The sequence below is a fragment of the Echinops telfairi genome, unplaced genomic scaffold (assembly GCF_000313985.2).
Source record: "Echinops telfairi isolate 266 unplaced genomic scaffold, ASM31398v2 ScPeMD7_36;HRSCAF=134, whole genome shotgun sequence".
Taxonomy (NCBI): domain Eukaryota; kingdom Metazoa; phylum Chordata; class Mammalia; order Afrosoricida; family Tenrecidae; genus Echinops; species Echinops telfairi.
In genome coordinates, this window is record NW_022103934.1 from 1,217,284 (window position 1) to 1,225,992 (window position 8,709).

Below are 8,709 nucleotides of genomic sequence, written 5' to 3' on the forward strand. Positions count from 1 at the left end.
CCCCTCTCTCTTGCTCTCAGGTGACTGGAGCGTGCTGGAGCATTTGTGCTGCTGCTGTAGCTGGTTCTCTGCCTCAACCTGTGAGCGACACTACCTGTGGGCCAGGCCATTCCATGGACCGTTTTGCTAGCGCTTAAGACTCCTTCGAGACCTGCTTCGCCATGCTGCGGTGCACACCTCGCTTGAGCTTAAGGTTGGTGGATGGATTCCACCGCCTTGCATTGCTTATGTTCGAAATTCCATCCAGGCTTACTTTGCTGGGCTCCGGAGCAACTGACTGATGGTGACCCGCCCTGCTGCCTGTGGGCAGACTCTGCTTGGCTGGCTCCAGGGAGGACTCTGCTGTCTGCTTCCTTGACCTGGAACCCAGCAACCTTCCTGAGTTGAAGGACTTCCCGGATATTAACTGTTTCACAGAAGTGGGTTGAACTGAACCCTCTGTACTCCTATGTGAACTGATTAGCTGTTACATTCCTTCTCGCTGTATAAACCCATCCTCTTATATAGATACACCGTATATACTCACGTATAAGCTGAGTTTTCCAGCATTTTTAATGCAAGTTTTGTGATAAAATTAGTGCCTCGACAGATATTTGGGTTGGCTTATGCTGGAGTATATATGGTATATAGAATCGTAAGTGTCCTGGTTTCGTTTCTCTAGAGAACCCTGCCTAACACAAAGAGTTATAGTCTTGGAAACTCACAGGAACAATTTTACTCTGTCCGGCAGGATCGCTATGAGTCAAAATCGATTAACATTCCTCCAGCTGTCCTGTTCATGGAGACTGAGAGTGCCTTCTGTGTACCAGACATTGCCCCCTTTTCCCGGGGCGCAGGTGGTCCACAAGAGGAAGATCCGAGTCCTCTCTGAGCTGATGTTCAGGATGGGGAGCCTGACAATTAGTACAAAGCCATAATTTCACTACAACTTGTGCTGGAGCTTTGAAGAAAATGAGCAGGGAGTTTGTGTTGGGCAGTTGAGTGTCCAGGGATACTCATATATGTGTAAGAAAGAGCTTTATATCGAGAAGTAATTATCTATCAAGCAAAAATCCCAGCTCAGTCCAACTCAGGTCCCTAAGTCTGATCCTAGTGGGTAAGCCCCTCTTCAGACTAATGCAACCACATGCAATGATGCAGGATGCAGGAATACCACAGGTTGGTGGGTTCAAAGTCGGGGGCATCCAACGGAGGTGGACACATCGCAGGGCTCTGACAGCCATCGGGTTAGCTCGCAGGAAGGTGAAGGCGAATGGGGGGTGGGGTGGGTTGTGGGGAGGTTCCCAGTTCCCTCCTTATGAGGAGGCCATGCCCACAAGGAGGTACTGTAGTATTAAATAAAAAAATAATGACGCTGAGGGAGGTGGGGTGCCAGCCCCCACCGCTAATACTACTATTACTCAACGGGTTCAGTAATACTACTTCTGGGTTCAGTAATGCACAATTGTACGGTTGAGATATATAAGCATTATATTAAAGTCATCGAGAGCATGAGAGATATTACAATAATACAGTCAGGCATGATACATAGCAACATTGCTCACCTCAGCCCAGCTTGGTGGTCCACGTGGAGAGAGGGGGAAGGGAAGGAGGGAAAGGGAACAAGGGAGAGGGGGAAGAGTCAGAGAGGTCAGAGTCCGAGAGAGAAGTCCAAGACCCTATAGTGCTGACCCTTGCCTATATACCTTTTGGGGGCAAGCCAACCCACTAATTAACAGGTAGAGACATACGTCACAGGGAGGGGTTGCACTATAGGCTACACAGCAATGAGAGGGTGGTCTAGGGGGTGGTCTCTGGGTCTCCATAGGAACCATTATCAGTAGGGTGCAAACCCCACCTAGAGGAACCAAGCTAATGGTCCCAAGCTTCAGAGAGAAGTAGTCCATTGTCTCCAGCAGCAGGGAGCAGGCCCACCCCTGCTGTGGGATGAGACAGCAGTCTGGCAGCAAGTATCTGACTTCCCCCCACAAGGTACCATCAGGCTGTGACCTGACTGACAGGTTGAATATCACCCCAACCCTTTTATCTGCCTCCCAGTTGACATGAAATGAGGTACCTCTCACAGTTGGATGAGATTATCACGGAGGGAGGCCAGCTTTAGAGAAGCCAGGAAGTCTTCCTGGAGGAGGCGACCTCCAGGAGCAAAGCACGAATCTGGTGAGCGGCTGGGCTGGAGTCAGTGAGCGAAGGGGAGGGTGGCGACAGGTGGTGGGCAGGGTATTGTGGCTTTCACTGGAGCAGAATGGGAGGCCATGGAAGGTTCTGGACAGAGAAGGGATGGGAGCTGGCTCTGGTGTCCACATCCAGGTCTGGCCACGCTGGGGAAGGCAGCATTTGTGTAGAGTGAAGGGGAGACCTGGGGACGAGGGCGGAGGCCCCTGCACTGGTCCAGGTGAGTGATGATGGTGGGTGACGATGGCGGTACAGGAGTGGAGGAGGGACCCAAGACAAGCGCTGGAGACAAAGCAGAGGCCTCGAAACTACAGCAAAACCTTGGGAAGCCAGAAACCTGTCAGACAAGGGAAACACAAATCTTTTCCACGCAGAAAGAGCCATCTCACTGCCATTGAACTGATACTGATTCATAACACAGGACAGGGCAGAATCTGCCCTCGGGCGTTTCTGAGACTGCAGCTGTTTACAGGAGTCAAAGGCTTTCGGCGCAACCCACCCAGAGTTCCACCTTTCTCCGGAAGAGAGGATGGTGGCTTTGAACTGCCGGCCTTGAGGGTCACAGCCCAACTCGTAGCCATCACACCAGCAGGGCTCCTTGAGAACGCAATGGAAAAACAGACGTGTTAAGGCCATACCCGGTCCAAAGTGGGGATCTTTAAGACCTTGCAGGGATACTCACTGCCATTGAGTCAGTGCTGACTCACAGTAGCTCTTGTGGGTTTCCAAGACTGTAACTGTTTACAGGAGAGGAAAGCCCAGTCTTTCTCCCGAGGAGCTGCTGGTGGTTTTGAACTGCCAGCCATTCAGTGCGTAGCTCAATGTGTAACCACTATGCTACCAGGGCCCCATCTGCCAAGACAGGCAGTGCATAAAAATGGACTGGTGGAGGCATCTGACCGCCTCTAAGTTCACAAGGGGGAGAGAGGATCACCATGTGTTACCTCCAGTGCCCTGGAGTCCCCAAGCGTAACCACCGTATATACTAGTGTATAAGTCAACCTGAATATCAACCAAGGCACCTAATTTTACCACAGAAACTGCATTAAAAATGTGCTGAAAAACCCGGCCTATACACAAGTATATACGGTAATAAGCACTCCAAACAGAACAGAGAAAGAGAAATGCGGTGTGCTGGGAGCCTTCCCAACAGAGCACGGACAGCCACAAGTGCAGTTGGGTGGGCGCTCACTGAATTTCCACGTGCTGTTTATACTGATTTTTTGCCACACTGTTAATCATGTATCACCTGCAGGTGGGCCATCATTCTCAAGACACAAGACAGGTCACACATAGCCCTCAAATCCAGCACACTGCAAGTTCACAAAAGAATCCCCTTGTTCATTCTCTTGACACCGGACCGCCCCTTCTCAACCTCACACAATGACGGAGAACGCTGGAGGGGTCAGTTCGACTCCAAGCAGGGCTCAAATAGTCGTTGCCATCCCAAACGCCTGGTGAATCCTGGGAAACAGCCAAGACAGAGCCACCCGACCAAATGGATTCTACTTAAAGACGGCTGACTCAAACAGATCAAATCAAATCAAATGGCTTTCCTGCTCCGGTCAACAGTCAGAGTCTCAGAAGCCCTTAGTCGATGGCAGTGAGTTTTATTTGGTTTTGTTTGGTTCCGATCAAAAGGGCTGCTTCCTGGCTGACAAGTCTTTTGCTCTCACTCCCACTCAGCACAGCTCCAAAGCGGATTCTCCTGAATCGAGGTTAGATGCGCCTCCGCCCCCCAGAGTTGTTAAGGGTCCTTTTGATCAACAGTTGCTCCCCAGGTCATCACCGTTCACTGCCTTCCTGAGGTCATCAGGCCCTTGCTTGAGCCCCACCTTTTATCACACAAGAAAGAGCAGCACGCAGAGAAAGGGGGCCCTGAAACCACCCTGGGAAATGTTGAACCCCAGCAAGCAGTCTCAGGGTTTCCCCCAACATTTTCAACCAATCCTGACACCTCACTCCAGTGAAAGCCACAGCACCATGCCCAGCACTGCTCCACGCCCTCCCCTGTCTCACTGACCCCAGCCTGGCCCCTGCGGCTTTCCACCTGACTACTGCTTTGCCCTCAGAGGTCACCTCCTCCAGGAAGACTTCTCAGCTTCTCCAAAGCTGGCCTCCCTCAGCGACAACGAGTCTGTCTCCCTGCTCATTTTCTTCTTCACCCTTCATCTCTTAATCGCTCTCTAGCTAGGATTGAATAAATCCGTGCAGGGGTCATAGAGAACCCACAGCTCATATGCATGACTATTTTATTGGGTTTATTAGCAAAGGAACATGCATTAGAAATGACTCAGGCTACTGTTCTTTGATCAGAACAACCTCTTCTCAGCCATGCTCATAGGCAGGTCTCCTCCATCTTCCCCCCACCCCCACCCCCAAACACATGGCCTGGCTCTTGCCCCACCTCAGCAAGCACCATGAAGCTCTTTCAGCTCTGTCAATAAGAGCCTGGAGGCATCCCTCCACCAGCCAGCCAGCCCCCTGCCCGGAGGTGCTCAGCTTTCTTGCTCCGTGGACTGGGAAGCTTTTGCACGGTCTCCTCCCTGTCTCATGGTTCTGCTGCCCCTGCTGAAGCTGGTTGCTGCTGTGCCTTGTGTCTCTGGGATTATAGTTCTCCTCCGGGCCTAGGAGGTTCCCTGGTCCAAGGGGTCCACTCCGCTCCCATCTTTTTGGTAGCAGTCAGGTCCCCTCTTCTGCTGGTTTCTCTCCTCCGTCTTCTGTGACTGAAGCAACGGAAGGACTGTAGGCAGGCCGTGAAGGGAGATGGATGACTTGAGCCACATGCCCCATGGCCCCCCAGTAAGGGGTGTCTCAAGAGAATATACTTCCCACCCTAACCCCGCCTCAGTATAAAGGACAACTCCAAAACGGGACCATCGCCTCAAGTATAAACCCAATCCACTGCCCTGAGTCTATTCTAAATCCTAGGGGTCCTACATAGACAGGGATTCTGAGGCTTTGTCTTCTTTATAGGAGCAGATAATCTCATCTTTCTTCTTCAGAATGGCTGGTGGGTTTGAACTGCCAACCTAACTGTTAGCAGCCCAATGCCTAGCCCACAGCCTCACCAAGAGAGGCTAGGATTCTAACAGGTCACAAGCTAGGAGGCGATGGCTAGACGGCCCAGGAGTTTCAGGTTCCACTGTATTCTGGAGGTGAGGCTAAAGGAGCTGAGAGCAAGGACAAGGGCGTCTCAAAGATGCAGGAGAAAGGGGACTGGAGAGTCAGTACTGGATACTGGGCAGCGGAGTCAGGGAGGCTGGGGCAAATGCCTTCTCTGCTTCTTACCGATGAGGCCACTTCTCTCTCTCCAGTGTCACATCCCTGGGCCTTATTTCATCACAGGCAAGATGACGACAGACAGTAGGAGTGCCAAGGTGTTGTGCATAGCGACTAGGGAGTGCCCAGCGGTGATCCTGGGTGCTGCTAGGTGCTGTCAATGACGCTCCGACTCACAGCAATCTAATGCACAACTGAATGAAACATCGCCTGGTCCCAGGCCCCCCTCACTGCGGCTGTATTTGCACCTGTTGTTGTGTCAATCCATCTCCTCAAGGACTGTGGCACTTAGAGGTGTTATCAACTTGCACTGGTGTAGCGGTGGAGGTTAACCTGTCAATCAGGTCACAGCCTGATGATTGATGCCTTCTTATGAGACACTAGGGACCAGTCCCCTCTCTCTCTGCCCCTTTGCCTTCTTGCTTGCTGGGACTCTGTGAGACCCCTCCAGGGGCGGCCCCAGGTGGGTCTCCCAACCCTGAGAGCTGTCGGCACCAGCTGTTTCCACTGACCTTGTATGGCCCCCAGCTTGTGAGCCTCCTGCCTCCTGCTTCACCATTGACTTGGGTTGGACTGCTCCGGGTGCTTTATTTGATATAAGATTACTTCTTTCTATAAAGGTCTTTCTTATACACAGGAGGGGCCCCTACCCAACCCCTCCCCACCAACAACAAAAAAACTGGAACTGCACTGGGCGGAGTGGCACTTTCACAGTATGCATTTTTTCGTGCTAGGTGAGCATTTAGCAACTCTGAGTTAGAGCACCCAGTAGTGTTGCCTGGGAAGGTTGTCTCTGGCCACAGTGGATTTTAAAAGCAGTTTCGCTCAAACCTTGTGTATTAGTCTAGGTACTATGGAGAAACAAATCCACAGCGACTCATGTATAAGAGAGTTTTATGTAAAGAAAAGGTGCATCACGAAAACATCCCAACCCAATGCTGCCCAAGCCCACAAGTCCAACATTAACCCATTAGCCCAACACCAGTCCACAAAGTCCTCCACCTCACAAAACAGAGGCAATGATGCTGACTGCAGGAGGAAAGCTGAGTCAGTGAATGAACAAGCATCTCAGCACTAGCAGGGGTCTCCACATGGCTGCTCCAGCACCCAGGGCTGCATTGGGATAGGTCCATGTGGCTTCTCTTTGGGGATGTCTTGTAGGAAGTCAATCTTGCAAGCTGAAGCAGGGAACTGCTAAGGCAGCTGCACCCGGTGCAACCATCACAAACAAGAGACCCGAGAACTAGAAAAGCGAGGCTTCACCACCCATTTATCCCTCCGCCTTTCAACCAGCCCCACATGTGATTATTGGCCAGGCTGACACAATTAACTAACTCACCTTGTTTGTGTTTTTTTTAATGGCTGATTTAAGAGAACGTGTGGCTATGACATTGTGTTTCCTGCTTAGGAAAAATGTGCAGAAACTGTTGTGGTGTTGAACACAGCTTACAAGGACAGGGCTATGGGGAACACTCGTGTCCGAGTGGTTTTCTTGTTTCAAAAAAGGTGAAATGTCCATTGATGAGAAACCTGGTTGTGGACATCCGTCAACATTCCGAATGGATGAAAATGTTGACTTGTAGCGCTAGGTCAGGCTGTTAGTCAAACTTTCTCTTTAGAGAGGTTCTGAAAAGATTGCGTAACCATGTTTGACAAAAAAAGGCCTGATTTGTGGCAGGCAGGGCCACCACAACAATGCTCTGGCTCACACAGCCATCTCAGTGAGCCAGTTGGCAAAACCAGCAAACCTCTCTTGCCCCATGTACCTCACTCACCTGACCTTGCTCCGTGAAACTTCTGTTTGTGTCCACGAACGCAGAGGGACATGAAAGGACAAAGATCTGACCAAGAAGAGGTGAAGAAAAGAACGAGGGAGGTGCTGCCAGCCATCCACACAGACGAGCTTCTAAAGTGTTTCCAATAATGGAATTGCAGATTTGACAAATGCATTAAGTGTAATGGAGAGTACTTTGAAGGAGATAAGGTTGTTTTGGTAAAAAAAAAAAAAATTTAAATATATAGCTTTGAAAAAAAATTCCCTATCTTGGGGGGTGCCCCTAGTACATGAGGGCCACTGGTTTTGTTTCTCTAGACAACTCAGCCTAAAACAAGGGTCTCTTCTTTTTCTCTGACTTCCCTAAGAGTTACTGTCTGGGAATCCACAGGGGCAGGTCTACCCTGTCCTCCAGGGTCCCCGAGTCTGAATCCACCCACTGTCGGTGTTCGGTTTGGGTTTCTGTTGAACCAAGCATGATGCCTTAAAAATAAAAAATCACTGCCATGGAGTTGCTTCTGATTCATAGTGACCCGATAGGGCAGGGGCCTACAGAACTGCCCCTCTCGGATTCCAGCTGCAACTCCTTAGCACAGTGGAGAGCCTGGGGCAGGGAGCACTTAGAGACAGCTAGGAGGCACAGTGGTAGGCAGCTGGCATCAGGAGGCAGTAGCGAGCTGCCAGGCAGTTGGGCGTGCCCAGGAGGGAGCTCTGCAGCCTAGGGCCCCCACCCCCAACCCCCAGCGAGAAAGCCAGTCTTGGGGCGTGTCCAGCCATGTGACCAAGGAGGTGGGCGGGAAGTGGCCAGACGCTGTGGACCTTCTGGACCCCAGGGAGCAGAGCCCAGAAAGGGGGCTTTGTTATGTTGACCAGGTGCCTGCAGCAGAAACCTGAGCTGGTGGAATTCAGGCAGAGCCCTGGGCCAGCAAACAGTGGGCTTCCGGCCCCCTCCCCCTGGGAGCCCCACTGGGCAATGAAGCTGGGTTCCCCCATCCCCGCCAAGTCACACATCGCAAAACCGAATGAAACCATTCGCAGTGTCGGGACCATACAATAGGCACTTTATTAGTGGTCGGAATGCAGTTACACTCGGGGTGTGTGCAGGCTGATGGGGCGGGGCCAGGCACAGGAAAGGGGGTTCCCCGGACTCTTCCTCCACCTGGGGTCCAAGAAGAGAAGTTGGGGGACCTTGGGCAACGGGGAAATCGGGAAACCAGGTCCCCTGAGTTCAACAAGTTTGGCAAAAGGTCCCTCCCCGTGCAGAGACTGTGGGGTGGGGCTCCCACCAGAACCGTCCCCAGGGTGGATTCAGTTTGTTTTCTCTCTTACAAAGAGAGCTGTGTCCCAGTAACTGGCAGAGGAGGTGGGGACGCCGGGCCCAGCTCTGCCAAAGCCAGGTTTCCATTAAGAAGTCAGTAGCCTCCCCCTCCTCCGGCTCTTGGTTGGTTTGTCTGTCTGTCCTTCAGCTCCAGCTCTGTCCA